Here is an 8,628-nt window from a genome sequence, read left to right on the forward strand (position 1 = left end):
TCTACTGTGTAACTCATCTGCAACTCACCTCTTTATAGCAGGATTTAACTCATTTGGTTGGCATAGTTTTAAGCTGACTTCACGAAACAGAAACAGGCTGCAGAGAGACTGTGTCACATCACCGTCTTGCAGCAACTCTTTGCTGATGGATTTCTGAAGTTCTGCTTCAGAACTATGTTATTAAGTTATTGCTGGACAGACTGCAAGTAGATAAATGGCAACAGACTTGTGATTTTCACTTATTTATCACACTCAAATTGCATGTAATTGCCAACCTGACTGATTCCGTCTTATTGCCGTTTATCGAGTGGTGGCAGATCCGCTTCACGTCTTTGAAGCAAGTATTCGAAATGCAATGAGGTCACAAGTTCATTGCACACGCTTGCAGTAATTGCAGCTACAGTTTTCCCCAGTGTGACTGTAGCATAACATTAAATCACCGATGAATTTGATTGTTGAAGTTTAATTTTGGTGAACTTTGATGAATCTGTGAAGTTGATAGCTGCAGACCAACATGTACTGACCCCGAGGCAATAAAAAAAATTAGAAAGAGTCTAAAATCTAATAAGGTCCTATTAGCTGTGTAAGAGCACAAGTAACAATGCCGGTAAAACATCCAGCACTACCTACAGTATTTTCATTACAGGGCAAAGGATTTTTACTTTCTTGTGTAGCCACCTTCTGTACTTATTGGGATAGTTTTAAAGGGCAATGCTGGTGTAAAGTGCATCATACAAAGAATATAATAAGAGTGGATATTCAAATTTTAATATAACATTAAGTTAAATAAGAAATCTGTGTTACAGAGAAAGAATATGTGCGTGCCATTGAACTAGATAAATCAAAGGACAACCCTGAGAGTGTAAAAGCTTTGTCCAAATTAAATATGTTATGTATTATGTAAAGCAAACATCAGCTGTTTGGCAGCAGTAACCATTTTCCTTCTGAGTGCAAAATGTGTGCGTTCTTTTAAGTTCTCTGAAATGTAGAGTTTTACTCGTATCAGTCACCCAGTGGGAGCGATCTCATCCCGACATGCTACAAATTGCTAACATATTGTCAAGGAAATGTAGTAAAATGTCCTGCTTTCTGAGGAGCAAGGCCTCGCGTTGGAAATTTGTGTGCGAATGCATAGCAGGGTGGCTGTGTGTCTACCTTGACACAGTCTTCAGGTATTCGTTTCCTTCCTGCAGCGCAATGTATATGCCTCAAAAGTGGAAACAATTCTGGTGCTGGCAGGGAAAGAACTGATATATAATGAAGTGTTTCGATGCATGCTCTGTATGCAGTGAAACTTTAGAGGAAAACAGCAGCAACCACCACCAGTAATTGGCTTTGAAAATTCTGTCTGCAATTTAGAGGCCATGCTTGTGAAAAAGATTCATATGATTTATGTAAATCTGTCTAATAAATGCAAGAATATCATCAAGGATATAACCAGTCTAGACGCATTGGAGGGACATCATTCAGGGTGAAAATGCAGTCTACCCAGTTTTAACAGACCTAATGCTCTTTGACTGAGATCATGCTAATACCAATACAATCGCATACAGCCTCCAGACGACTTTTTTTTTCGCTGATGCCTTTTGAGGTTCTTGGAATAACAGTTTTTACATTTGGCTTTTTTAGGCTGATGATTTTCCATCTATCCATCCATCTTTTTCTGCCTATCCAATTCAGGGGCTGTGCAGGGTTGTGCAGGGGCTGGAGCATATCCTGCAGCCATAGGGCGAGAGTGGGGGTACACTCTGGACAGATTGTCAGTCTGTCGTAGAGAGACAGACAACCATTCATGCTCACATTCAAGCCTATCACTTATAAAATCTTAAACAATATCGCACCTAGCAATTTAACAGAACCTCTCAATTTGTATAATCCTAAAAAAACACTAAGATCTTCAAACCAGATGCTCTTAATGCAACCTAAGTCTAGGCTGAAAACCAGAGGTGATCGTGCCTTTGCTATTGCAGCACCTAGACCAGGGGTTTCAAACTCAAATGAGCCACAGGCCACTTCTGGCACCACTTTAGTAGTACAAAAAAACAAACACAAAAACACCCATTAATATTTCCTAAAAGGTAGTGTTTTGTTTGTGTCATTTAATTCCAAATATTGTGTAACAAGACAAAATTGCAAACATGAACGCAATTTTTTTTCTCACTCTTAACTATCTAAAAGCCTTTCAGTTTCATTTGTCATGTGCAAGTTAGCACAGGGTCAACACTGCAATGAAATGTATTTGACAAACAGAAGGCAGTCACTCAGCAGTGTAGTACAATAGTTTCATTGAACTACCAAATAAACAGCTCTTTCTGGCCAGACGCATGGCAGCACTTTTGCTACAACGTTGTTTGTATTTAACAAAATAAAAATGCAAGCATAAGCGTACACATTCGTTTTCAACTGCAAGTGAAAATTGTTTTCTTTCCAAATAAATCTCTCACTGAACTAACACAGCCAATCCCTCAACATGTTTGCACTCTCTTGCAACCTCGGCCAGGTCCGCGGCTCCGAACCGTGGTAAGGAGACCTCTGGTTAATACTTTGGGTTCCGTGTTGGGCTCGTAGCCGAGAACTAGCTTTATTGTCTGGGTCAACTTTGCTAGCGAGAGACAGAAAGAGGCGTTGAAAGGCTGCTCCAGCAGAACTTTATTGTTTCGGAGGAAAACACGAACACAGTGTACAGTCGAGTCTTAATAGCTTATTTACAACTGGGCACTCTTTTTGGCTGCAGTCGTTATTTTTATATTTACATGCTTCCATCTCCCGTTTCTGCTTGGTAGCACCTCGCACTTTTTGACTTTACTTTTTCTCGCTTCCTCATGCTCACACACACACAGCGGGAGGGGCGGTCCCTCACGTTCTCCCTGCAGCACGGACTAAACCGCCCATGAGGCTACAGTCTGAAAGGGCCATGCCTGTAACACTCTGCTGTCATTTTCCGTTTAGTAATTAAAAAAAAATAAAAATCACATCAGTAGAGGTGACGTGGGCTGCAAATGGCCCGCGGGCAGCGAGTTTGAGACTGTGGAACACCCTCCCTATTGCCATTCGTTCTTCTGAATCTATTCAGTCTTTTAAATCTCGCTTAAAGACTCATCTTTTTACCCTGGCTCTGACTTAAGTTAGTTTGACTATCATTTGGTTGGCTTCTAAGTTTGTCTTGTGTTGCTGCTTGGTAAATTTGTCTTATCTTATTTATTTCCTAATTTGTGAAGCAATTTGATCGACATTGTTGTTTTTAAATGTGCTATATAAATAAATTTTGATTTAATTTTGATTTGACCTATGGGCAATTTGGAATCACCAATCAGCCAAACCCCACTAACCGCATGTCTTTGGATTGTGGGAGGAAGCCAAAGTAGCGGAAAAGACTCCACAAAGACACCGGAAGAACATGCAAACTACCCACAGAAAAGACTGACCTTCTTGCTGTGAGGCAACAATGCTAACCACCGTTAGCACTGTTGCCTCGCTAAGTGGCTGGTTTAATTTCTCTTTGTGATATTTGATTTTTTTTCGTTATGTATAAAGTTTCTGTCTCAAGCTCACTCTCCTTCCTCCTGAAGCCAGTCAGCATCCCTGATAGCTATTTAATGATACATCTATTGCTCCCAAATCACTGACTTAAACTTCGCAGTGAATTTTTATTATATTTAAATTTTTATAGACTCTGACTTTACACCAGCAAATGTGTTTTGCGGGTCTTGGTGGCCTCGCTCTCACTCACTTGATCCGCTTTCTTTCCTTAATCAGAGTAAAACGTCTCCTTTCTTTATTATTTCAAGACACGCACTGAGCCAATTACCTAATCATTATGGCAAGGCAGGTGGTGCACTAATACAAGATAATAACACACCTTGGGCATTCAGAGCCATCGTGCAGCTCAAGGCTTTTCGGAAACATTGCACAGTTCTGCGCAGCCCTAATTGGGTTGTGGAACATGGGGAGGAATAGGGAACACAGAAAACGATCATTGAAAGGAAAAGCTGTTAAAACTTTTTCACCTTCATTTTATTGGGGGAATTAAATGGCCATTAGTTGTTAAAAAAAATGCAGTTGTTGATGAAAGCTTATAATCCCCTGTTTGCAGACACTGTGATAAAAGGGGAGGTGTGAGCATAATGTTAGATTTACGCCTCTTTATTTGTTTTCCTAGATAAAAAAAAAAACGTAACAATTAACCACCTCTAATCATTTCTAATTGATCTCTGATGGATATGACAAAAAAAAACTAGTTCTATCATTTTCTTCAGCGCTCACATGTTGAGGCTGATGTTTCACATGGAAGTGGAAGACGCCACAAAGAGCAGAAGACGGAGGTTTTGCAATCTGCATGAGCAAAAATGTGAAGCATATAAATGCATGGGTTTATGGCATATGCAGTAGGATTTATTTCCATTTCTAATCCGAAGGGAGATAGAATGCGGGAAAAGATTGCTACCAAATCAATCAAATGCATTTATTAAATAGTTCCATACATGCAAATTGTAACCTCGGGTCCATCAAGATAGACGGGACTCTTCCACGATAGCTGTGGCGATGAACACAACCCTGGAAATGCGTGTATCTTTCCAGAAACCACAATGTACCGGCTGCACATGTTTTCCTGTGTCCTATTTTCTGACTGTCAGTCGATAAATACATCCTCTGAATGCAGGATGAGGGAAGAGCGAACGCTGTCTCACACTGCATGCACCTGGAAACCGAATGGAAAAACAGATTTAGAATGAAGAATTTGGCCTAAAAATGGACATTTTCGATCTCCGGAATGAAAAGTGCGCAGCTTCCCCCGCTGAGCTGGACCAACACCAAGGGCAGTTTCTTTCTTTTTGTAAAAAAAAAAAAAAAAAAATCATATTCACGAGCAATTTTGGGATGCTCAGTCCTTGCTATTGTTATTGGAAGGACTTTAAGTTCTGATGATCAGCGCAAGGTGACATTTGAGACTCTGCTATCAAAACACGAATCATGCGTGCTTATCTCAAAAATAACATTTGACAAGTGAGGGATCCAGGGGCGAGCATTCGCTGGCTGCCGGTGGGAGTGCTCGTGTCACGGCGAATGTGCTTTACCATGAAAGCAAACTGCCAGTCAAGAGTGTCAGAAGTAGTTTACTTCCATTAAATCCTCCCTCTGCCCGAGTCACATATCTGATATTCATAGAAACAACATTTAACACACCCTTTCACCAAGATGTGGCGTCTTTCTTCCCTTCATCGTGATAGCACCTCCGCAGGGCAAGATGCTGTGTTTCTGCCCCTGTTTTTGACTGACACGGTGGTTATGAGCAATGATAGCTGCCAGGGCTCCGGGGGAGCGTCTAAATGAACTGACACTGGCAGCATGAAGACACCTTGCGCCAAATCCACTGACAACATTATTATACTAAAGGACTTAATACAGGATGATGAGGCCGGGAGAATCAATGTGATTGATGCGCAGCACTCGCAATTTCTCACGTTTTATTTGCAACGCTTGCTCAGAGGGCTTGTTGTGAACGTTACCACTTGGAAGAGGTGATGTTGGTGAACGTTATGCTGGAAGCTTATGCACTTTCAGCTTTGCCATACACAGAGGAAATTGGAGCTATACAGGAAGTAAAGCACAATGCCCGGCACCAGTTTGTAGTCATTTAGGGAAATGTCACTCCTGAGCAGCCTAAAGCCAGCAGCACAAGCAAACATGGCAGTTGGGCTGGTTGTCTGTGCCAGGACAAGCTGCTGTACTCCTAGTGCCAGTCTCAAGCCTGGATAAATGGAAAAGGTTGTCTCAGAAACAGCATTTGATGCAAAAACCAATTCAGGAGGAGATTTCCATGCAGGGAGCGGTACACATCTGCTCTTGCATGAAGACAAAGGAGGAGGAAAGAGGGGAAGGTGTGTTCAAGACCACAGAGAAGATTCATGGATGTAGTGAAGGAGGACATGCAGAGGGTTGGTGTGACAGAAGAACATGCAAGGGATAGGGTGAGATGGAGGCAGACGATCCTCCGTGCCGACCCATGAAGGGAGCAAGGAGATTCCAATCCATCCACTGGCTGAGGCCTATGCCTGCTGACACTGGATGAGAGGCGGGGGACACTCTGTAAAGGTCGCCGGTTCATCACAGGGCTATAACACAGACAGACAACCACACACTCTCACATTTACAAGGCCAATTAAAAAACACCAGTTTAGATAACAAGCGTGTCTTTAGGCTGCGGGGGGAAACTGAGGGACGCGCAGGAAGTCCTGAGGCAACCAGGAGGTTTGAACCAAGGAGAGACACCACCTTCCAAAAAACCCCACAAAATATTTGGTTGAGAGCTTTTCAGCACAGTCTTGCTAACATCAGACAAACAGCAGTGATCGCATATCTTAGCTTTAGCTTTCGCCCTGGGAAACACAAAACTATTATAAAATGCTTTATTTAAAAAAACAAACCTACAAATGCTATATTGGAATGATGAAACAATTGTACAACATTTCCTGTTGATGTCAATCTAGGAAGCTGGAAATTTTAATTAATACCAAATTCCTTTTCTGTTATGTTTTCCCCTACTCTAGCCAAACATCTGTGTACAATGAAGCAGGGCCACACAACAGTGCCCACGTTTTTGTCTGCCATATGTGCCGGCCAACTGTTGCTTTGTGTAAAATCTACAGTGAGAGGTAATGAAACATGCTGTTTTTGCAAAACAAAGCTGCGCGCCGCGCCGGTAGTACCCTTGTTGTTGTAAGCGCTATTTTATCAGCGTTATTTTGTTTAACATTCAGCTGCTTTAAGGAAACAAAAGAGTGTAGTCTTGTCTCATTAAAGCAGAAGCAACACATTGAAGAAGTTGACAAAAACACATGAGCGCAGAATATTATTTTAAGGGAATTTCAATCTTTGAGGAAGGAAGTAGGAAGTTAAAAAGGAAAAAAAGGAGGAGAGAATTCTAGCGGGTAATCACAAGATATTTGCTCATTTAAAAGGGTGCCCCAGGGCCGTGATACTCACAGGAGATAAAGAAAGAAAGAGTTGAAGGATAGCTGCTTGTAAGGTAAGTGGAGGGTTACTGTTTATGGGGTAGAGTGAACACCCCACAAGCAGCTTCATGAGGAAACACTACACCAATGCCTCAGAGAGAAGTCTCTATTCAATGGAACAATCCTGTACATGCGTGGTAATGAGTTTACTTATTAGCGAACTATGGCCTCCCTCTACTCGGTGCACAAAAACGTGCCATGAAATCCATCAACAAATGGCTTTAATGAGAGTAAACACGACTGATTTATTGACTCTTAATGAATGAGTATACAAGATCATGACAAAATTCTCTGAAATTCCCAGTGTTCCCATACAGGATGGAAAGGGTTCCCCATATCCATCATGTATGCGAACACATACAGGATGGATACACATGGAGTCAGATCTGTGAATATTTGTCCAACAGCTGAGCTTTTGTAGTTTTGCCTCTGTACACCATTCCAGTGGATTCTAATTGAAACAAGATCGGACTGAAGTGCACACTTTCAGGTTTAATTCAAGGGATTTAACAAAGCTGTTTCTCTCTTTCACCATACTTCTCTCTTCACATCATTTTTGTAAAAGTACACCTTGGTTACATCTGTCCAAAGATTGTTTTTCAGAGCTAATAGCTCTGTTAGATGTTTTCTGCCAAAGCCTAATCTCGCCTTGTTAGTCTTCGGGTATAACCAGTGGTTTGCATCTTGCAAACCCACTATATTTGCTTGAGAGTGTTCTTGAATTGGTTAGATCAGTGGTTCCCAAAGTTTTTCTGCTGGGCCCCCCTTTGTTTTACAAGAAAAATGTCCCCCCCGTGCGCGCACACACACACGCACGCACAAACACATCCTCCAACCACACTCACCCATATTTTGCTCCATTGCGGTTTATTTCACACCTCAAACATTTAGTAAACAATTAAGCAAATACAAGTAATCTGCAAAAAATTACAGGTAGTAATAAAATAAACTACTAACTCTTTTACACTACGTCCACACCTACACGGGTATTTTTGAAAACGCAGCTGTTTCGCCCACACGTTTCGAATCACCAAAAACGGAGATTTTTAAAACTCCTTTTTTGCGTTTACGTGTGGACGAGGAATACAGAGTTTGTCAAGCAACGTCAAAGGTATGTGCCTTTTTTCAAGTCACGCTGTGCGCCACGTTATTGTTTACATGAGAGGAATTGCAGAACCGCAGATAGTCAGATTAACAGTATTTTGTCTCTATCTTCAGTTTTTACAGGCTTAAACACACACAGTTACTGTCCCTCTATTTAGAAAGGCATAGGCGTCACGGTGTGATTATTTTACATGTAGTTGTTTTTTTCCTGTGTAATAATATTCAACATTGCTATCAATACATTTTTCAAAAAATGCCTCTCTGCCCACTGTAACTTTACTCTGTAAAGAGCTAACACCTCCAAAATGTCAGGAGTAGTTAGTCATTATGAGAAGTGTTTGTGAACTAAAAATCCAGAATATGGGATACTGTTTGTCCGTGATATGAAGAGCCTAGCGCTGCTCCCAAGGCAGGGAAAACCAATTCTGTAGGGGAGACCCATCTTCCCTTTTGGTGAAACCAAAGGGAAGATGTGCTTCACCATATTTTCTAGTCTTTGGCTTAGAATGAA

Source organism: Pundamilia nyererei, unplaced genomic scaffold (assembly GCF_000239375.1).
Source record: "Pundamilia nyererei isolate P.nyererei 1_Seehausen unplaced genomic scaffold, PunNye1.0 scaffold00151, whole genome shotgun sequence".
NCBI classification, from domain to species: Eukaryota; Metazoa; Chordata; class Actinopteri; order Cichliformes; family Cichlidae; genus Pundamilia; species Pundamilia nyererei.